Genomic DNA, 23,443 nt, shown 5'->3' with positions numbered 1-23,443 from the left:
GTAATAATCTGAATAAAGATTTATTAAAATAAAAAAAAAGAAAGAAAGAAAGAAAAAAAGCAAACCACAAATTAAAAGAAAATATTTGCAAAAGATATATCTGATAAAGGACTGTTATCCAAAATATAGAAAGAACTCTTAAAACTCAACAATAAGAAAACAAAACAATTTAAGCCCTGGCCGGTTTGGCTCAGTGGACAGAGCATTCGTCTGTGGACTGAGGTGTCCTGGGTTCGATTCCAGTCAAGGGCACATCCCCAGGTTGCGGGCTTGGTCCCCAGTTGGGGGAGTGCAGGAGGCAGCCGATCAATGATGTTTCTATCTCTCTCTCCCACTCCCTTCCTCTCTGAAATAAATAAATATGTTTTAAAAATTTTTTTTAAATGGGCCAAACATCTTAATAGACAGCTCACCAAATAAACTTATGGCAAAAACCGGCACGTGGATATTTACAGCAGCTTTATTTTTAATTGCCAAAATGTAGAAGCAACCAAGATTTCCTTCAGTAAATAAATGGACACCCAAACAGTGGAATATTATTCAGTGCTAAGAAGAAATGAGCTATCATGCCATGAAGGGATATGGAAGAAATTTAAATGTATCTTCTTAAGTGCAAGAAGCCAATCTGGAAAGACTACATACAGTATGATTCAAAATATATCACATTCTGGAAAAGGCACAACTACGAAGGCAATAAAAAGTAGCACTGGTTTGTTCTCTGTATCTATGAGTCTGATGGCTGCCAGATGGGAATAGGGTTGGGAGGATGAGTGAGAAAGGGGAAGGGATCAAGATATGCAAATTTCACCGAAACTGGTTTGGCTCAGTGGATAGAGCGTCGGCCTGCGGACTGAGGGGTCCCGGGTTCGATTCTGGTCAGGGGCATGTACCTTGGTTGCGAGCACATCCCCGGTGGGGGGTGTGCAGGAGGCAGCTGATCGATGTTTCTCTCTCATCGATGTTTCTAACTCTCTATCCCTCTCCCTTCATCTCTGTAAAAAATCAATAAAAAATAAAAAATAAAAAGATATGCAAATTTCCAGTTATAAAAACAGTCATGGGGGTGTAGAGTACAGCATAGGGAATACAGTCAATAATCTATATGTATATATAATAGAGAAATATGCTAATTAACCGGAACGCCATAACAGGTCGACCGGACAGGAGGAGGTTGCGCGCGCAGCGTCGGGGGCGGGGCGGCACGGGCCTCTGCGCACCTGCACTGGGGGAAGGCCTGATCAGCAGTGGCCAAGGCTGCTTCAAGGACCGGAGAGGGAGGCAGGACTGGACCGGCGACTCAAGGGTGGGCAGCACCACATGATTTCGAATCATGCGCTGGGCTCCTAGTATTGTAATAAATGTGTATTGTGTGAGATGGGTACTAGATTTATCGGGATACTCACTTTGTAAGTTATATAAATTTCTAATCACTGTGTTGTATACCTGAAATTAATGCAATATTGTATGTCAACTGTAACTGAAAATTTTTTAAATATGGAAAAAAAGATCAGTGGTTGCCAGAGGTTAAAATGAGGGAGGGTTGAATAAGAAGAGCACAGAGTATTTTTAGGACAGTGAAAATACTCTGTATGATATCATAATGATGGATACATGCCATTATACATTTGTCAAAACCCATAGAATATACAACACGAAGAGTGAACCAGAATGTAAACTGTGGACTCTGGGTGATAAAGATGTGTCAGTGTAGGTTTATCTATTGTAACAAATGTTTCACTCTAGTGGGGATGTTGATAATGGGGGAATCTATACATGTGTGGGAGCAGGAGGTATTCAAGAAATCTCTGTAACTTCCTCTTAATTTTGCTATGAACATAATACTGCTCTAAACAAATCAAATCTTAAAATGCAAAAATGTGCTTAGAACAGTGGCTGACAAAGCACTGTATAAATATCAATTGCTATTATTAGGGGTAGTATTCAGGTAGAAAAACACAAGATCAGATGCAAAATAACCCACATGCCTTTGAACCAAGCTAGAAACAAACATCAGTGTTACATCGTGGAGGAAGTCTTAGCTTGAAAGTGACTGTTGATGACTATTATTCCTGGTCATGTACAGCAAAGCCATGAGGATGGGAACAGGCATGATGGGGCAAGGAAGGGGGCCTCCCACCACCTTACAACAAAGAATTGTCCAGCCCCAAAAGGGGATATGCCGAGGTTGAGAGACCCTGTTCTGATGCCTTCTCTCTCTTAGATGTCTTCTGTGAAGTTTTCTCTTCAGCCCACCTCTCACATGTTCCTTTTAATTCCTAGACTGATATATGATTATCATGACAAAGCAATGGTTTTTACAACAAGATCACTTTTGTCTTAGACAAAATCTAGTATTCTCAGAATATGTGTATTCCTTGGAGTGTGGAGTATTTTGTTAAAGGAAGATAAATGTAAGCTGCTGTTTTGAACAGAAATGAGTTTATTTTCTCTCTGAAAAGAAGTTGTGTGCTAAAGCCAGCCCACTTGTTATTCTCTACCCTTAAGACACATTTCAGGGATGTATCTGACAGCTTATACACAGACTTTCTTCAGATGTAATCGCTGCACTAGAATAAAGATGAAGCCTGTTGTAAGAACCCTGCAAAAGGCAGAATTCAGTCACGTAACTCATTAATTCTTGACACAAAAATGTTTGATCAAAGACAGAGCTATTTCCTTCAATTTTTCATGATGATAAAATCTAAAAAGGAAAAGAAAAAAAAAAAAAACACCAAAGTAGATAGGGCATCTTTGTTAGCACAGAACATTATTTGAAAGTAAGTAGCTTCAAATATATCGGTCCTATTAAAGCTGTTCTTTCATTTCAAAAAGCATGTATTAGTTTGAATTCTTCCCAAATCTTCAAATACCCTAGTTTAAAAATGAACAATGGAGCAAGTCAAACACAGAATTACTTAAGAAATCTCTGAAGAAACTTCTACTTTGGTGTAAGAGGTCTCATCTCCTCACGCACCTACTCCATCCACACTCATCTTCTTATTGTTCCTTCACGTCTCCAGGGACGCGCCTGTCCCAGACCCTTTGCACTTTCCGTTCCCTCTCTTGGACACTCCTTCCCTGAAGATCCACATGGCTCATCCTCTCACTTCCTTCAAATGTTCACCTGAAATCACTTCCTCAGGGAGCCTTCCCTCCCCGCCTCAATGCTCTCTATTCCCATTCCCTGCACGTCTTCTCTCCATTGCACTTATCACCTTCTAATGCAGCTGTGGGCAAACTACGGCCCGCGGGCCGGATCCGGCTGTTCTATCCGGTTCTCTTGCTCTCCCCTCCGCTCCTTTACTTTGAATTTATATTAGTTCACACAAACACTCCATCCATGCTTTTGTTCCGGCCCTCCGGTCCAGTTTAAGAACCCATTGTGGCCCTCGAGTCAAAAAGTTTGCCCACCCCTGTCTAATGCATCATATATTTTACGTGTTTGTTGTAGTAAGTACTCAGTAAATACAAGCAAGGAAATAGGCGATGCTGGTAGCATCGGTTTTGCTAGAGGGGATTTGGTAGGCGTGACCTGACTCTGGAGTTCTAATGCTGGTGGGAGCGTCTAACTCCAGGCCATAGCTAAGGTGGTGGGTTCTGGAACCAGTGTGCCCACAAGGCCGTCCGACTCCCCAGCATCCAGAAAACTGCAGAGGAAGCCCTTTCATCAGAGGGTGGTTCTCCGTTTGTATCCTGGGAGTCAGTCCTGGAGCCTCAGCGAGAGCCCGCTGCTCTCCACAATCCATCTCCTTCATCTTACATTATCCAAACGTTTTCCATTATCTAAAGCAGAGCCCTGACTAATATTACGTTACAGCAGGTCCTCGGGTTACATCAGAGATCTGTTCCTACGGCGCGACGTAACGCGATTTTAAGTCGGAACCCACCTGCATAAGCACCTAGTCACTCACATGGAGCACACACACAGCAGTAATGAAGTGAAACAGTAACAAAAATTTAAAAGAAGGATAGCAGTTCCTGGCCTTTACTTGTGGTAAATAAATAATAAAAAACATAAAGCACATATGGACATACGTTGAAATGATGGAACTTTTTTTAACAAATAAATGGGAGATTGTGGGAACCCCTTTCACATCCCACGTGGTTCAGGGTTCCGGTTCAGGGTTCGGGTTCTGGAGAAGGCCGCACACAAATGAAAAGAGACTTAGAAAAGTATTAATTTGGGAATATTGGGGGCCAGGCAGGAGCCCACCTCTAGTGGGAGGACTACACCCTGCTCTGGCCTTGCTATCCCTTTTATTGAGACTATGGGATACGCCCATAATCTTTAGGCAGGAAATTCCAATAACAGAAATTTACATAGGAGAAACAGAGGTGGAGGCTGCTTCAGCTAACAATGTTTCAACTAAACAGTGAGTGAACTAGCTCTGACCTTTCAGAGCAATGAAGGTTGTTGACAATGATCAGTTTCCGGCAGGAGATGGCAGCCATAACCATGAAACGATGTACATGGAGTCCGACATAACCTGAGGACTGCCTGCATATTATACTATTTCTATTTATACTAATACTAGAGGCCCATGCACCGGTGGGGTCCCTCAACCTGGCCTGCACCCTCTCGCAATCTGGGACCCCTCTGGGGATGTCAGAGAGCCTGTTTTGGCCTGATCCCCACAGGCCAGGTCAAGGCACCTCACAGGTGCACAAATCCGTGCACCTGGCCTCTAACATGCATATAAGATCTTTGTTTAATCTATTCCCGCCCTCCCTCCAGCAGCAACCTAACCCTGCCTGATTGCATGAGGAATCAGGCTCCCCTCTCTCTCCTCTCTGGGTCCGGGGTGCGGGTAAACCACATTCAGGGCCAACAGTGCCCCAGCAGCAACCTAACCCACGGCCAATTCTGCAAGGAATCGGGCTCCTTCCTCTACTGGTTGGAGCATCTGCCCCCAGTGGTCATTGCATGTCATAGCTACCTGGTGAAAGGTCGGGCAGTGGCTTAGGCTTTTATATAGATAGATAGATTATATCCTCATTTTACAACAGGAAAACTGAGCATCTAACAGGAACGCTAAGTGACAGCAATGAGTCAGGCCCGTTTGTATGATCCCACAAACAAAATGAACAATTCTAGATTCCTCTTCCAATGACTCCGAGAAACCCACTCAGTCCCAGAAATTCCTCCTCCTAAGCCTTTAAAATATGGATTTGTGGAAATGATGAATAACTATTTTCCTTCCAGCCCAGCCTTCTGCCTGGAATAATTTGCACCTGCTCTCCATGCCTGTTCAAACTGCTCCTACGAGGTAAGAAACTCTTGTATCTCAAGATTTGATCATTTTGCCGAATGTATCCTGTATGATATTTTTGTGGAACTTTTTTTTGTTGTACTGGGAAGCTCAAATTAAGTCACAAAAATCATCTGGTTATAAAACATCTGCTGTGGGTTTACAGTGCATATAGTGGATTCAAATCTTCTGTCAGCTAAAAATGGTTTGTTTTCCTTTGAGATTACTCAGTTAGTGACAGTGTGATTTGGGACAGTCAGAGTTCGAGGACTTGGCTGTCTTTTGCACATTCTGTTGAAGCAGCTACACTCTTTCTGCATCTAGTTATTTCTTGTATATCTGTGGAGTTCGCTTTTAAATCTGAAAACATTTTCCAAAGAGAAAACCGGCTCAGAAAAAAAAACATCATAGGGAAGAAAATCCTTTCCATTATTTATATAACACTAAAGGCCCGGTACATGAAAATCCATGCACTGTAGGGGGGTCCCTCAGCCTGGCCTGCCCCCTCTCACAGTCCGGGAGCCCTCAGGAGTGGGAGGCGACCCAGCGATCAAGGGAAGGCGACACCCCATCACATTTCTGCTGCTGCCACTGCCAGCAGCGCAAGCCTTGGCCAGCTCTGGTTACCTGAGCCTCGGGCAGCCACCATCCAAGGCTTGCCTGCGCCTTGGGCTGGCCCTGGGCAGCTGGGGGGGCTGAGGGGACTGGGGGACTCCAAAGGCAGGAGCGCAGAGCAGCCAGGCCCGCCTCGGGGGGGGCCCAGCCTTGCCGTGTGCCTGGTGCCCCAGCGGGGCTGAGGCAACTAGGCGCTGCCATCTTGTGGCTGTGGACACCGCCATCTTTGAGGGTAGGGCAGTCAATTAGTATATTCCCTCCTTATGGGCTGTGGGTGCTGCCATCTTTGAGGGCGGGGCAGTTAATTAGCATATTCCCTCTTTATTAGATAGGATTGTACAAACAAGCCAGGGACAAGCTACTCCTCTGAAGAGACAATTCTGGTGAGAGAAGATTCCATAATTTGTAAAGCAAAGGAAGTAGGAGGAACCAAAGGATGAAAAGGGCTAACACTTTTTTTTCCAGGGGTATTAGAAAGTTAGTAATATAAGGTTATCAAATAATGTGTCAGTTAATTATATTGTATTTTTACACCCAGTGGGGTTTTTAAATTAAAGTTATTTCATGAATTTTTAAGAATTGGTCCAAAATAAGTACAGAAGGAACTGTCCCTTTAAAAGTTGCAAGTTAGATAACGAGAAATTGTCATAGTTATTAAAAGAAAAGAGAGACTCTCTCTTGGTCATCAAACTCAACACTAAATTGCCTTCTGCTCACATGGAAATTAGATCCTAACAACAAAGAGAATGCTCCTAAAATTGTCAGGTTTATATTATATTTAACATAATAGTTTATTGGGTTTAAAAGAGAGAGGAGAGAACGGGGTAAAAAGAGAGAAGGGGAGAGATGAAAAATAAAATATTTGCTACCATCAATAGAAATTATATTTTTAAAAGGATTTCATATTAGAGAATTCTTTCTCAAAACACCATTGCACAAGATGTTGCCCTAAATATATAGCACATATATGTACACAGGTAATTCCCAGAATATACCATGAAGACTCAGATCAGAGGAACTGCTGTGAGTGGTCAGGAGTTGGAAAAAGACCCTGCTCTGTGCAGAGCCAGGTGTGTGTTGGGTGAAAAAGGAAACCCTGGGAAGGAGAATTCACATATTTGGATCTTGCAGGATCACTAAAGGGCCTGAAATGTGCATTTTTTGATTAGTCATTAAATTCCACAGCCTGACACATTGCCACACACATGAGGGGTCAATAAATATTTGACCAACAATTGGATACCCGTGATGTCTGCTGAGCACAGCTGCACATGGCCACTCCTTTCTTCCTTCTTGTCTTAAATGGTGAAGCAGTGCCTAGAGCCGTGGTTCTTAACCTTCCTAATGCCGCGACCCTTTAATACAATTCCTCATGTTGTGGTGACCCCCAACCATAACATTATTTTCGTTGCTACTTCATAACTGTAATTTTGCTGCTGTTATCAATCGTAATGTAAATATCTGTGTTTTCCGATGGTCTTAGGCGACCCTGCTAGCGGTTCTCAACCCGCAGGTTCGCGACCCACAGGTTGAGAACCGCTGCTGTAGAGCCTCCCTAAGACCATCGGAAAACACAGATATTTACATTACGATTCATAACAGAAGCAAAATTACAGTTATGAAGTAGCAACGAAAATAATGTTATGGTTGGGGTCACCACAACATGAGGAGCTGTATTAAAGGGTCGCGGCATTAGGAAGGTTGAGAACCACTGGGAGCAACAGGCACCTTGTTCCAACCGAGAAGCAACAGCCAGTATTCTAAGGACAGAGCAGACAGAGGTCACAGATGTGGGTCTTCGAGGCTGTAAGGAGCTGCTTCCTCCAGATAATTTGTTATGTGAGATAATTAAATGTTCTATTGTTTATTTCTGAAACCACTGTTATTTATTATTCAAAAAAGGGGGGGAGGTCATTTATTACTTGCAGAAAAAAAAAAAAACATTCTTAATTGATATACCCCTAAAAAGAAAAAATTTATCTTTTTTCTGGGTTCTCAAAAACAAGCCCAGTCTGATTTCAAGGCTCCTTCACCACAGCGTTTCCAGCTCAAACGACAAACAAACAAAATCACCTGTTTGCTAATATTTGCAATTCTTCACTTAATGGAACACTTTACTAGTATCTAGAAGACATGACATCGTCTCGTCCTTAATTGTATAGCACCTGCTTTGGGCATTGTCTATGGGTGGGCTCCAAGAGAGAATTTCCTGTATGGGGAACTTTTTGGCTCACAAATTCAGATAATCCTCAACATATCTATTTTTTAATTTATTATGGATTTCTTTGGTCAGCCATTACTAAGCATTTATTTTCAAATTAATCGCACTGCTATGGTGCATTGCATAAATCACCATCTCTGAAGTGATTCCTCATCAGTCATCTTTTCCCTGGATTCTTCTCTCAAATTATCAATGTATTGTCTCTCAGGTCCAAATGCAACTTTCTTTGTCTTGCTTTGTGATTCAGGAGCAGGACTAAGAAAACATTTGTCAGCTGGCGCAATGTTAGACTTTGTCAGTAGGGGGCGCAGAAGGGACACTGCCAGAGGAAGGGGCTGCTCTTCCTAGTTCTTGTGTGTGGTTTTTGCTCTGGCAGCCCTTGACACAAGCAGCATATGGATGGGCACCCAGGGGCACTCATGCTCCAGCAAGTTTTGCCAGCACCCCTGCAGAGTCTCACAAGCACCTCAGAGGCTCTCAAAGGGCTGATTCTCAGTTAGTTCCACTGGGGCCCCAACAAGTGGTTTCCAGCCAGCCCTGGCTGGAGGCACTTCAGCAAATTTATCTGCCATTAAATAGGCACAGCCAGACCCTCTCTAATAGGGTTTGGATGTCCATGTTGTCCTTTTTCCAAGCCCTTTCATTCCATGGCTATTAGCCTCAGCTAATAGCTGAGAAAAGTGAGTTCTCTTTATTGCTAAGTTGTAACCCCCTGTTATTAGTTAACCTGTTAATAGTTTATCCCTTGGTAGTTAATCCCTGCTGTTAGGTCATTATTAGATACTAATTCTTTATATTGAAATGTCCTGCTCAAATTACTGAGTGGTTTCTGTCTCCTGCCTAGACCCTGAGTGACACATTATCTCTAGGTCAATCAGGAATTCTGCATGGGGTAGCTTCATTTTACACAAATATCAGTTTACTGACTTTTAAAATAAATCAGCCTATCAGTTGTAATGTCAGGCATGGATAGCCAAATTTGTAAGCCTGGTGATTCAGTACATTAATGTTAATCAATTATGTATTATTTTGCAAAGGCTCACGAATCAGGAAAAAGTCAGTCATTGAATTTTTGTTGTGGTGGCCTTTCTTAAACCCATTAACATCTATATATACAAAAGGCTAATATGTTAAGTGTCCACCTATTGGACTGGCTGCTATGATGCGCACTGACCAGGGGGAAGATGCTCAATGCAGGAGCTGCCAAGCTGCAGTGACTTGGCAGTGGCGGTTCTGGGGTGATGCACCCTGAAACCAGAGAGGAGGGAGCCCGATTTTTCGCGGGGCCACACCATTCCACCTTTGGCCATGGGTTATGTTGTTGCTGGGGCACTGTCGGCCACGAATTTAGTTTACTGCACACTTGCATTTATGCTCCACACCCTGTATGACAGCAACTTTGCAGAGTGCCCTCTTGCACTCCGGGATCCCTCGGGGGATGTCAGAGATCCAGTTTCGGCCTGATCCCGCAGGCCAGGCCAAGGGACCCCATCTGCCAGAAGGACCCCGCTCACTTCCCAGATGCCGGGGAGGAACCACAGGAGGTTGGCTCCAGGGTGTGTCCAGCCCATCTCACCCAGTCCCGTCCCACCAGCCACCTTCTAATTAATTTCCTTTCAATGTGCACAAATCCATGCACCAGGTCACTAGTTTATTATAATTGTGTTTCCAAGAAAATATTTTGAATATCAGTCTGAGAACTAAATTGCACACCTAAATAATTCCGTGTTTGGTGAAGTGTCTGGTATTAGAAATGGCCTTTGCTAGTACCTCTAACTCAAGGCTTTGAAATAATTTTTATTTCTACTAATAATGAACCTATAGGCAAACTACTTTTTAAAAAAAAACACTACACTGCCCTGCCTGGTTTGACTCAGTGGATAGAGCATCGGCCTACGGACTGAAGGGTCCCAAGTTCGATTCCTGGTCAAGGGCATGTGCCTTGGTTGCGGGCACATCCCCACTGGGGAGTGTGCAGGAGGCAGCTGATCGATGTTTCTCTCTCGTCGATGTTTCTAACTCTCTATCCCTCTCCCTTCCTCTCTGTAAAACATCAATAAAAAATATTTATAAAAAAACTACACTTCTTTCAATTCACAAAATTGAATATCAGAACATTTGAGATTTTTAGGTTCTGTGCTATCCTTTGTCAAGAATGACCCATAATAGAGAAAATATTTGCAAATTATATATCTGATAAGGATCTAATATTCAGAATATATTAAACATACATACAATTCAATTAAAGCCAATTAAAATGGACAAAGTATTGGAATGGACATTTTCCAAAGAAGATATATACATAGCCACAAAGCACATGAAAAGATACTCAATGTCATTTGTCACTAAAGAAATGCAAATCAACACCACATGAAATACAACCTCACACCTCCTGGGATGGATAGAATTTAAAAAACACACCCAGAAAATAACTTGTGTTAGGGAGAATTCAGAGAAATTGGAATGCTGGTACATTGCTGGTGGGAATGTAAAATGGTGCAGATGCTAGGGCAAGAGTTTGGCTGCTCTGCTCGTCAATAATTAACATGATTCAGCAAACCCATTCTTAGGTATAAACCCGAAAGAACTGAAAGCAGGTGTTCAAACAAATGCTTGTATGCAAATGTTCATAGCAACACTATTCACAATAGTCAAAAGGTAGAAACAACCCAAATGCCCATCAACTGATGAATGGATGAGCAAAATGTGGCATAGCCACACAGTGGACTAGTATTCAGCTATAAAAAAGGAATGAAGTACAGATACATACTATAGTGTAAATGAAGCTAGAAAACATTATGCTAAGTTAAAGAATCGGGCAAAAAGGGTCACATATTATATAATTAGATTTGCATAAACTATCCCAAATAGGAAAATCTATAGATTAGTCATTTTCAGGGACTGGAAGAAGGGATAGGGAGTGCCTGTTGAACGGGTATGGGGTTCACTTTTGGGGTGATGAGAATGTTCTAGATTTAGTAGTGATATTTGCACAATATTGTGAATGTACTAAACACTACTGAATTGTACACTAAAATGACACAATGGTGAATTTTGTATTATATATATTTTACCACAGTAAAAAGATTGATTTTGAGAGGGAAGGAATTGGAGTTGGAAAACGTGAACAGTTCTTTTAAGAGTTTTGGTGTATGGGGAACGGAGAAATGGTGCAATAGCTGGGAGAAGATGTAGAGTGAAAGGAAAGTTTTTTGAAAATGTTGAAGATAACATATAATATGGATCTGGACAATGCCCAACCAACTGAGCCACACCAACCAAGGCCGAATTAGGGCTTTGTCATCCCATGACCTTTTTTTTTAACCCCTCCCCTCTGGTCTCCATAAGTTTGTTCTCTGTATCTATAAGTCTGTTTCTATTTTGTTTGTTCAATTTTTTTTCTTTAGATTACACATATCAGCGATATCATACGTATTTGTCTTTTTCTGTCTGAATTATTTCATTTAGCATAATACCCCCTAGGTCCATCCATGCTGTTACAAATGGTAAGATTTCATTCTTTTTTATTGACTACTAGTATTCCATCATACATATAATTTTTATCCACGTATATTAATGGACACTTGCTTTGCTTACATATTTCTGCGATTGCAAATAATGCTGCAATGACCATGGGAGTGCATATATTCTTTCAAATTTCTGTTTTGGGTTTCTTCAGATATATACCCAGAAATGGAATCACTGGGTCATAAGGCAGTTCCTTTTAATTTTTTGAGGAACCTGCTCGCTGTTTTCCATAGTGGTTGCACCAATCTGCATTTCCAACAACAGTGCAGTAAGGTTCCCTTTTTCCACATCCTTGCCAACACTTGTTGTTTATTGATGATAGCTTCCTGACAGGTGTGAGGTGATATCTCATTGTGATTTTGATTTGCATTTCTCTGATGATTAGTGATGTTGAGCAACTTTTCTTACGTCGATTGGCCATCTGTAGTTTCTCTTTGGAGAAGTGTTTATTCAGGTCTTCTGCCCACTTTTTAATTGAATTGTTAGTTTTTCTGGTGTTGAGTTATCTGAGTTCTTTATAAATTTTGAATACTAACTTCTTATCAGAGGTATCATTGGTGACTATGTTCTTGCATTCAGTAGGTTGTCTTTTCATTTTTTTTTTTTTTTTGACATTTTTCTAACAAGTATTTATTGTTAGTTAAGCCATAATTCAGGATTCTAAGGTGGGACATACCCAGGTCCCCCTTCACCTCCCTGGGAGAAGGATGGATGACAGAGGACAGGGGTGCATTCAGTTCAGACCTTCCCAGGAAATGTGCCTTCTGCCCAGCGGTCATCCCAGGCCAAAACCCAGGATATGGGGCACAGGGACTTGTACACACGCCGGTACCGTTCACACACGGAGGTATCACCCCCTTTAGCAGTCATTGCCTGCTCCCGGCGGTGGAAGTCCAGGTAGTCCTGCCAATAGTTCCTGATCTGGTTCTGGTTGGGGAAGTGGCTGTCAAAAGGAGCAGTCCGTAGTTCTTGATTTTGGTCTTGATGTCTTCTGCCACGTTGCTGATTCCTAAAGACGCCCCTGAAGCCACGTGCAGCTTAATGTGACCTTGTCTTTTCATTTTGTGGATGGGTTCCCTTGCCATGCAGAAACTTTTTGTTTGTTTGTTTGTTTGTTTGTTCTTTTGTTTCCCTTGCCCGAGGAGGTATGTTAAAAAAAATAATGCTAAGAGAAATGTCCTAGATTTTACTGCCTATGTTTTACTTCTAGGAGTTTGATGTTTCAGGTCTCACACTTAAGTCTTTAATCCGTTTTTAATTTATTATTGTATATGATGTAAGAAGGTGGTCTAGTTTCATTTATTTTTTTGCGTGTACCTGTCCAATTTTCCCACCGCCATTTATTGAATAGGCTGTCTTTACCATACTGCAAGGTTTTATTTTAAATTAGGATTGTTACCGTTTTTTGGTGCATAGGTTTTAAGAGATTAACCCCACCCCTGTTTTCCCCAGTTTGCCCTAATATTTTTGAAAGCATTTTTGCAGAATGAAGGGAATAGTGCATACCATCTGATAACAACATGCCTGCATTCTGGAACGGCTAGAGGGGTTCAGAGGAAACACCGTCCATCTGCTTCTCGGTAAGCACCCATTATTCTCAAAGATGCATCATTATTACAGAAGAGATGGTGGGCTTAAAAATAGAGGAAAGGCATCAGAATAGTCAGTGACAAAAACTCCCAGCTAAAGAGTTAAAGCTGCTTTCAGCATTGCAATGTTGTTAGCATAAGACATTTTCTGAGAAAAGTCCAAGTGATTAACATAGAGCCGGCTTCTGCCTCGGAAGCTTCCCTGGTCTCAACATCAGTTCTTTTGTTTAATTTATTAAATTCATTGGAGTGACATTGATTAATAAAATGATACAGGTTTTAAGTGTATGATTCTATAATGTATCACCTGTATATTGTATTGTGTGTTCACGCCCGAAAGTCAAATCTTCTTTCATCACCATATGTTTTACCCCATTTACCCTTCACTACATCCTCCCCCCACCCCCGCAGGTCCCTTTCCCTCTGATAACCACCCTACTGCCGGTGTCCGTAAGTTTTTGTTGGTTTGCTTGTCTTGTTTGTTGCTTTCAGTTCTATATCCCACATATGCATAAAATCATAAGGTTCTTGGCTTATTTTTCCATCTGAATTATTTTGCTTAGCATGATATTCTCAAGATCCATCCATGTTGTTGCAAATGGCAGTATTTCATCTTTTCTGATGGCTGAGTAGTATTCCATTGTAGTGCATGTACCCCATCTTCTATATCCAATCATTTATCAAAGGTCACTTAAGTTGTTTCCATGTCTACTAAAAAAAATAAAATTAAATATAGGGTGTCCCAAAAAGTATATACACACACTTTGTTTTTTGTTTTTGTTTTTTTAATATATTTTATTGATTTTTTTACAGAGAGGAAGGAAGAGGGATAGAGAGTTCGAAACATAGATGAGAGAGAAACATCGATCAACTGCCTCTTGCACATCCCCTCCTGAGGATGTGCCCGCAACCAAGGTACATGCCCTTGACCGGAATCGAACCTGGGACCCTTGAGTCCGCAGGCCGATGCTCTATCCACTGAGCCAAACCAGTTAGGGCTATACACACACTTTGAATAATTATAAAGGCAGTGTTCATTAAAATACTTTTCATTTTCAAAATTGAGCTATCAGCTGTTAAAGTGTGCATACATTTTTTGGGACACCCTGTCTTTCTTTGTGAAGAGTACCCCTATGTTCACTGCAGCATTATTTATGGTGGCCAAGATATCCACCTCCGTTCTTAAACTCATAGTCCGATGTGGCCCAGACACCTGCAACATCCGTGGGCCTGCTCCTGGGCCTGGTGATTTTGTTTGCTGACCCATAACGCAGCCTTGACAGGGATGTTTGCAGCCTCTCCCAGGAGCACAGTCCTGACTCAGACCACATGTGCATTTGTCTGTGTATGAAATCTACCATTTCCATGGCTTACAAAACCCTCTGTATTAAGAATTGGTATGTCAATATTGATGTGTTGACCTTAATCCCTTTCCTCATATCATTTCTGTGTCTGATTATGACATTTGTATTATGATTGTTATTCTTAAAATTCATTTCCTTTTTTTACAAAAATATCACTATCCCTTTTAGGGACAAAAAGACTGTTGTCATTAGGAGAGAAGCCAGAACCTATTATTATTTTTTTTCAATCACTGTCTATTTTTCCCTGCTTAACCCCAAATCTTAAATAGGCTATTCAGTCTTTTTGGACTTTTTAAAATCAACTTTTGAAACCCCATGCAACAAATATTTTATAATTTGATGTTTCTTTATTTAAATAATTTTTTTATTCTGGTGTAACATACTTAATTCTCAACATTACTAACATTGAAATATTCCTAAAAAAAACCCAAAAACCTGTTTTCCTGGTTTCTCTCTCAGCCTAATCCCTCCCACTTGCTGTATATGTTTATGTTCTGTTTTAAAGGCTTGGCAATTTAGAGGAGCAAGTGTACAAAGTTGTGTAAGTCTTAAACAACGCTGCTACTATTCGTTGGCCATCCCTTTCTGAAAGTTTTTATCTCACAAAAACTCTGTTTTGTTCTATACTCAAGGCAGTTGCAGTATCAAGTTTCAGACATTGATTGAACTAAATCACACTGGTCATCATCAAGTTAGTAATCAGAAAAGTAGACCATTTTCAACTGAAGGAAAATTAAATTTGTAATTGGAGTTTGTCCTGCCATGGTTTCAATCAAACAGATTCATAATTATTAAAACTTACAAATGCACATTTATTAAATAAGTATTTCCAGGTAAGGGACATATTGACTGCAGCTAAATTCTGTAGCAAGAAAGCTTCACTCAACATTTTTGTACAAGGGGATGAATGACTATGTTGACAGGATGGGACTTTAAGCCAGAGCAGAACATAAACCTTGTTCAAAAGAACCAAATCCATCAGATTGAGGGGACTAAAGTTGTATGTGAAGAAATTACATAAAAATGCAATGATAAGGAAAAGGGGGACATCTGTAATGCTTTCAACAATAAAGATAATTTTTTTTTTAATGTATGAAAGGGAAGGTGGGCTTAGGTAGAGAGCTATTGGTTAAGAATAAATAGGAGAAAAGAAGCGATAGTTCCTTGGGGGTTCAGTATTGGAAAAAGAGAGACAGAGATAGAGAGGTAAGGAGATAGAGAAACAGACAGAAAGAGAGGAAAACTTTTTCAAGGAAGGGAAATAGAGCAAAGTATAGTTAAGAGGAGTATTTGGAATATCCAGGTATTTGCTGATGTCCTTAAAAGTTGAATATCTAATAAATATTTGCCATACCTTGTTGCAAATATTTCATTACTTAGAAGGTAGAAGGAACCAGACTAATAGTCACCATTTATTGAGTACTCAGTTCCAAGCACTATGCTAAGTACTTTGTATATATGATCTCATTTAATTCTTTCAACAATCATGAAAAGTATTATCCCTGGTTTTATAGATTAAAAAAAAAAATCAAAGCCCAGAAATGTTAGGTAAATTACATGTGGTAAAACAGCAGGGAGGAAGAAGAGATGAATTTGAACCCAAAGAGCATATTCACACTGAGGAATCTATGTGCTTAAATTTCTGTTTCCCGGCATATTTCTTTAAGATGTTCTGCACTCAGAAAATATGACATAAGTAAATTTTTCCTCCATCTTTTAAGAAATTACAAAACAGGCAGTTAAAAATAAAAACTAACACATGATTGGGCTGGATTACAAGTATAGGTGTCCACGTCAAAAAGGTGACCCCTTGCCGAAACCGGTTTGGCTCAGTGGATAGAGCATCGGCCTGCGGACTGAAGGGTCCTGGGTTCGATTCCGGTCAAGGGCATGTACCTTGGTTGCGGGCACATCCCCAGTGGGAGGTGTGCAGGAGGCAGCTGGTCGATGTTTCTCTCTCATCGATGTTTCTAGCTCTCTATCCCTCTCCCTTCCTCTCTGTAAAATATCAATAAAATATATTTAAAAAAAAAAAAAAAAAGGTGACCCCTTACTCTCTTCTGTGGTTAGGAGCATTTTGTCTAGTTCTGAGTGCTGTTCTCTGAGAACAGAAATTTATAGAGGAGGATAATGGTGACAATGACAATGAAAATAGTAATAAAGATAAGTTAGATTATATGCAAATTGCCATTGGCCATTCCAAATGCCTCCACATGTATTAATTCCTGAATGTTCACAACCACCCTCAGGGGAGAAACCTGAAGCTAAAGCTACTTATTGTCATACAGGCAGTAATTGAGGGGTCCATTCTATTAAGTCCTGAAATTTGTTTGTAGAGGGGGAACCATTTTTTACAGTAATAGTGTTACCCTAGGTAACACAGAGGATTAGGGAAGACTCGTGGATGGACCTGGAGAGCATTGGACTAAGTGAAGTAAGTCAGTCAGAGAAAGATAAATATCACATGATCCCACTCATTTGTGGAATATAAGGAACAACATAAACTGATGAAGAAAGATCCAGAGACAGAGAAGCATCGCTCAGACAGTCAAACCTCAGAGGGAAGGCAGGGGAGGGTGGGGGTAAGGGGGAGAGATCAACCAAAGGACTTGTATGCATGCATATAAGCCTGGGAATGAGGGCACAAGCGGGGGTGGGGGGGCAGTAAGGGGATAAGGTCACATATGTAATACCTTAATCAATAAAGATAAAAATAAAGAAAAAGAAAAGGACATACTGTGGGTGTTAGTAGTTAGAATGCCCTTTCAGTTTAATTGTGTGTAGATGTTTCAAGTCCAGAGACATTTTTGAAATATAATAAATATTTTAATTAAAAAACAGTGACTTTTGAATTAAGATGTGGGAGATTACGAGTTAGACAAAGGAAAGGGGATGGAGACGCAAGACTGTTCTAAGCACAGGGAACAGCAAGTGATCATGGTACATTTGACAGTTTAAAAGCAGGGTGGCCCAGTGGTTGAGCATTGACCTGTGAATCAAGAGGTCAGGGTTAGATTCCCAGTTGGGGCTCATGCCCGGTTGCGGGCTTGATCCCTCGTGTGGGGCACGCAGGAGGCAGCCAATCAGTGATTCTCTCTCATCATTGATTTTTCTATCTCTCCCACTCCCTTCGTTTTTTGAAATCAATACAAATATATTTTTAAAAATAAAAGGCAGGGTGACTGAAGTATGGTTGGCAAGAGAGGAAGCTGGAGCCGAAGGCATTATTAAGATAATCGCAGTATTATCTTAAGCATTTGGGGTAATACCCTAAAGCTATGGAAGAGTGTATAGATTATAGAAAGGGCGGGGAGCGAGTCCCACAGGCTTCCTGAAGGCAGGTGCTATCTCTGTTGTATTCATCATAGTATTCCAGACCCTAGCTCTCACATGATGCAGTTGAGAGATGACCATGTATAAACATAGGTTGACTGACTGAATGAACCCCTATAATTTATGGAACTTGTTTAAGGGTTTTATGTTACCTTCGGCGTTACAGAACCATTAAAATGAATTTGTGTGTGAGTGGCACACAAAACTGCACAACGTCCGTTCTTTCCTTTAAAAACAACCGCAAGAATAAAGCCAAATGAATTAATCACTTTATTTGCAAGCCACTGCGCGTGCGCCGCTTTCCAGTGCAGCCACCCTCCGAGACCCTAAAGCCGGAGAATCACCTTTGCGCCTGCTCAGTCAGAGGCTGTACCACCGGGAGGCGGGTTCTGAAGAAAAGGAAACGGTCATTGCGCCTGCGTCTTTCCGTCGGGGTATGACGTAAGCTGCGCAGGCGCACAGGAACCCTTTTTGACCGTAAACATCCTGCCGATTTGAACCGAGAATTTGGGCGGCAGGAAGAGCCGCGGCGTAACGGCAGCCATCTTGTTTGTTTGAGTGAATCGGAAAGGAGGCGGTGGCTGCGGCGGCGGCGGGGGCTGCTGCGAAGCTAGACCTCACAGGGGCACCCCCCCTTTCCCCACCCCTTCCCCGACCCTTTTCCCCTCCCCAGGCCACCCAGCCCGCCCGACTCCCGGCGGAGAGCAAGGTAAGATCCTCGCCGACCCCTTCCCCTCCGGCTCCCTCCCCCCACCCCTTCGCCGCCGTCTCGCCGTTGGGGAGCTGGACCCTGGGGGGCGGGAGAAGGCGGCACTCGCCGCGCCGCGGGGATGCTGGCCGGGCAGCCACCCAGGGAGCCCCCGAGCGGCGGCGCCGCCCGCCCAGGCCCCTGCGCCCCGGCCCGCCCTGGACTGGGACCCGCACAGCCCAGGCCCGCATCGTCGCCCGTTTGGTAACAATTCGTTCCGGTCCGTTCCAAGACCACCAAAGCCGTTACTCTGCAGGTTCCTTGGGGAGCAGCATCTCCCCGAGGAAACCTAGAGGCGCGGAGGGAGTGTTTGAACGAGCCCGCTCTAGGGACCGGGCCGCCTACTCCTCGAGTTAAAATGGCTGGCGGGGAGGACGCGGGATCCGGGCGGCGGCTGGCCCGGCGCCCGCGGTGTCAGCGCCGAGGGGTGGCTGCGGGCGGCGAGCTGAGGTGCAGGGGTCGGAGACGTGCGGGCGCGGCGGGGCCGGAGGGCGGCAGGAGGCTGCAGCTGCTTCTCCCCCCTCCCCCCCCCCCTCCCTTTTTTACACGAAAAATGTAACGCTGGGAAATTAGTACTGGGCAGACCAATAGAAAACGCGACCTAAGAACTCAGCAGAATTGGTCCTCTTCCCCCCCCCCCCACCTCCCCCTCCGGCTTTTCTAATGATGAAGGCTGTGGAATGGGGTAGAGACGCCCTGGAGAGGTGTGCGCTTCTGACAAATGCTTGGTGTCATTTTCCTCGCTGAGAAGGGCTTTGCGAATGTCTGTGATACTCGGACTCTGTCGGGTTGTGCTGCCAGACTCAGGGGCCTTCAAAGTGGGAAGGGGGAAATGCTGGAGGGTCTGTCTGTCTGGCCACCTTAGGATTTCTTAGGCTGCCTTCAGCGTGCAGAAACGCACTTGTGTTTTTAAGGGTTTCTGGTAAAGGGTTGTGTTTATCGGCTTCTCTTTACAAGCGAAAGTTAGTATTTGCTCCCGTAACACGGTTTGGAATAAGTACTCAATTTCAGGGGGGAAAAATGTTCCTGTTGTGTGTGTTGTTTTGTTTTTAATGAATGTAAATGCCAGTGAGCTGTGGGAATCTGCGGGATTTTGGTGACAGGCTGGAGAAGCTTTCCTAAGTTGTGGAGTCATTAAGTTTCTTTGTTTAATGTTGGAGGCAACTAACAATTGTTTCTGAAGCAAGACATTGATGAGGCATGCGCCATATCCATTGATTGATTTACTTACCAGTTGTAGATAGCGGAGATGACAGTAAGTGCATAACTAACAGACTGCTTTTTTTGTACACAAGTCAGAATTAATTACATTGGGAGAGTCTGACCGTTATTTGCCTTTTTTTGTGTGTGTTTATAAAGGCAACACATTCACATACTCTAGAATTACGTTCTCCACGTAGAGTGGTATATGTTTAAAGTATTCTTAAAGTTGAGAATTTCTTTCCTGATAAATTCCTACTTATGAGAAATTTTATCTTTGTAGTTTGGTACAAAAGAGAAACATCTAATTCTTGAGAAGTACATATTTTGTTCAAATGTAATGTCAAAATTGTTAGGCATCATCATGCTGATTGGTATATGTTGTGTGATTTCTTTTTTTTGGAAATTATTTTCATTGACAGTGGTGCTGTCTTAGGTATGCTCATAATCCAGTTTGGTAAATATTATCCCCATTTTATAGATGAGAAAGCTGAGATTCTAACCATTATAAAACAACTGAGGAGGGAGCTGAATTTGAACCGAGAACTGATTGTAAAACTCTTGCTCAAAGAATGCTCTGTAGCGTGCAGATTGGAAATACCTTCTGTCCCTGAAACACTCCACTAGCCTCTCCTACACCCCAAAGAGATAGTTCCATTCTTATCTTAGGTATTGACATTTTCCACAGGTAGTAAACCACTAAATTTCAACCTTCCAGGTTTTTATAGTTAAGGAAAGTGAACTACACAGATAAGCAGCTTAACTTGATAGTTAATGGAGTGGTTTTGACTCCCAGTGTAATTTTACTTTGAAAAGGTGATGTATGTGTATGTTCCAAGGTTTAAAAATAGTACAAAAGGGTCGGTCTCGCTTTCCCAGCAGACCCACTTTCCAGAGGTGACCAGTGTCATCACTTTCATTTGTACAACAGATATGTCCTGTTTATGCAAGTGCAGGTAATTTACATAGAGAGCCCTCTTTTTAATACATGTATTATCATTATTTAAGGCTGTATTCATTTGTTAGAAGTCTGTTATTACTGCCCAGGCAGGTTACTGTTTTTCTAATCTTTTGCTGTTAAAAGTCATGCTGGCAAGGCAACATGGTGTTACAGTTAGAGATGTGGGTTCTGAAGTTCAAGTCCTACTTATATTAAACATTAGTGACCTTTGGCACATTACTTATTATCATCTCCTTTTCTTTGTTTTATGGTCTGCAAAATGGGCCAGTATAAATTTATTTTATAGGGTTGTAAAGAGGATAGATACATAAAATACTTAGAGCTTTACTAAAATTTGAAAAATTCGTTATTAATGTTACACATCTCTATGTATATCTTTGGCACTATTGCTGGCAGTACAATTTCTGATTAGAAAATATGAGTGTTTGAATTTTCATAAGATGTTGCCAAATTGCCTTTCAGAGAGGCCATATGAATTTATACAAACCACCGTCCTGTCCTGACGCCTTGCTTCTAACAGTTGAAGGAAATATTGTAACATCATTATAGATACATGACCTGTAATTTGATTTTGGCTTTTTGAAAAGATCTTTTAGAAAATGCTGGTTTTTTTGCATTCCTGAATGTGTTCTATACTATCAATCTTTCTGCCATTTCACACCAGACTTAAATTTATTTTTTAGGATCAATTGAAAAATGTCATTTGCTGCTTTAGAAAGAATTTGAGAAATCAGTTTCTGAACTATGCTCTGGGATGTTGACTTTCTGCTAAGATCTTTTGTAAAGGGTTAGCAACATTGAGACTCTTCCATCTTCAAAACTTGAAGAGATTAATCAACTTTTTTGTTTTAAGATTGGCTAAAGTTTGGTATTATTAAGGGGAGAAATGGTTTAAAAGGCAACAATGATTACACTTTATCCTTTTTTAGATATAAGCCAATAGTTGATCCAGCACATACCTCAGGCTTCCTTTAGTTATTAGGGTGCTTTCCTCTTACTAATTGTTTCCTGAAATAACTTTAGTGGCACTCTGCTTTAGTTACTCCCTCACCTTTCCCCTCCACTCCCCCCCAAAAAATCCCATGCCAAGAAAGCATCTATTTAGGAATCTCTGCCTCTGCATAGCTGGGATATTTTAGTTATGGTACTCTGACTAGCAGCTGAAGTGCTGGCCATGAACTACTGACACCTGTTGAGAAGTGCCAGTAGTCTTAATTTCTGAAATCTCCAGAATTATTTACATATGTCAACTATTAGATCACTTGGTGTATCTCATTTCCTTATTCTTTAAGCACATATTTAGTACTTGTCATCCGGCAGGCAGTATATTCTAGTAGCTAAATATTAGAGTTTTTATTTGGAGCACAACTGTCTTGTGTAGTGAACATGGGACTTGTATGATAGTGACTATTTCTAAGAACACACTGCCATATTGGATTGCTACAAAATGCTGTACAGAGAGCTTAATTTTTGTGCTAACAAACTTTAAGGCTTCAAGTAGAAGCATTAATTTGCAACATAGGAAGCTGTCTTTAATTATGACAGATTGCTAAGTGGGGTATAACATACACTTGAGGTATTATTAGTGCTTCTACCTTAGAGTGTTTGATCTGAATTCTTATTCCTTAGTTCTTTTCTTAACTCTACATTTGAAATAGAGTTCACAACATAGGCAATTGATGAACCTGTTTTATTTTTTTCTTTTGAGAAAATTTTCCAAGTGTGAATTAATGATCCCCTGTGAGCATCTGTTCAAAGAATTTCAGAACCCTTTGCTATGATGGAAAATGGAGATGAGGCAAACCTGACTACTAGTAAATTACTCTTGCTCCTCCACCCTCCCAAACGTTGTTGACAGGCATGAAATCTCTTGCCTGTGAGGCATTTAATGTGTATTTTCTGTAAATCATTAGAAAGAATGGGTGCAATTTTTAATTGGAAGTACAGTAAGCAAAGTTATTTTAAAATTTAGTCTCTTTGTGAAAACAAGAAAATTAGAGTTAACGTACTCTGGATCTTTTTTAAGCTAACTCAAAAGAAATTTTACATTACACTAGCAGTGAATAAGAGGTTCTTCTCTGTATCCTCATCAGCACTGGTGTTAACATTAATTTTTATTTTTGCTCTTATAATAGGTGTGCAGTGAAATCTAATTAATATTGGTGTTGAGCATCTTTTCTTGTTCTTATTTGCCATCAGTATATCCTCTTCTGTGAAATTTCTTTTGCTCATTTTCTAATTAGATTTTTTTAAGTCTGGTTTTGAGAGGTTTTTGTATATTCTAGATCCTGGTCCCTGTCTTATATGGGGCTTGCAAATACATTTTTCTCACTATATCTTATTTTTGCATCCTTAGTGAACTCCTTTGTAGAGCAAAATTTTTTATTTGATTAAAGACCGTTTATCAGATTTTTTTTCTTTTATGGGATATGTTTTTGGTGTCATCTAAAAAATCTTAACCAAGTTTTAGGTACCGAAGGTTTTCCCTATAATGTTTTTTTTTTTTAATTTATAGTTTTGTATAAGTCTGTGATTTGTTTTAAATTAATTGTTATGTAGTGTGAAGTTTGGGTCAAGGTTTTTTTGGGGGAGATTGCCTGTGGAAGATATCCAATCACTCAAGCAGCATTTGTTG

At 41.3% G+C, this 23,443-nt stretch overlaps 1 protein-coding gene and 1 pseudogene across 3 annotated transcripts in view; one reads left to right on the top strand and one right to left on the bottom strand.

The window, feature by feature from the left end:
* Positions 1–12,351: 12,351 nt before the first annotated feature.
* On the bottom strand, positions 12,352–12,674 carry LOC308236650 (cytochrome c oxidase subunit 6B1-like; annotated as a pseudogene). Its single transcript has one exon. The product of its transcript is annotated as a cytochrome c oxidase subunit 6B1-like (transcript).
* Positions 12,675–18,332: 5,658 nt separating this feature from the next.
* Positions 18,333–23,443, top strand: part of RAD21 (RAD21 cohesin complex component) — a 28,881-nt gene continuing 23,770 nt past the window's right edge. The window contains exon 1 of one of the 2 annotated variants that reach the window (XM_080646629.1): positions 18,333–18,608. The gene's annotated coding sequence lies outside the window, so the exon portion shown is untranslated. Of the gene's footprint in view, positions 18,609–18,760; positions 18,852–23,443 lie in introns of those variants that run through there. The other variant, XM_080646630.1, reaches the window with a different exon arrangement.

The sequence above is a fragment of the Plecotus auritus genome, assembly GCF_963455305.1.
Source record: "Plecotus auritus genome assembly, chromosome: 11".
In the NCBI taxonomy this organism is placed as follows: domain Eukaryota; kingdom Metazoa; phylum Chordata; class Mammalia; order Chiroptera; family Vespertilionidae; genus Plecotus; species Plecotus auritus.
The sequence above is the reverse complement of the archived record's forward strand: the minus strand, read 5'-3'. Positions and strand labels throughout refer to the sequence as shown.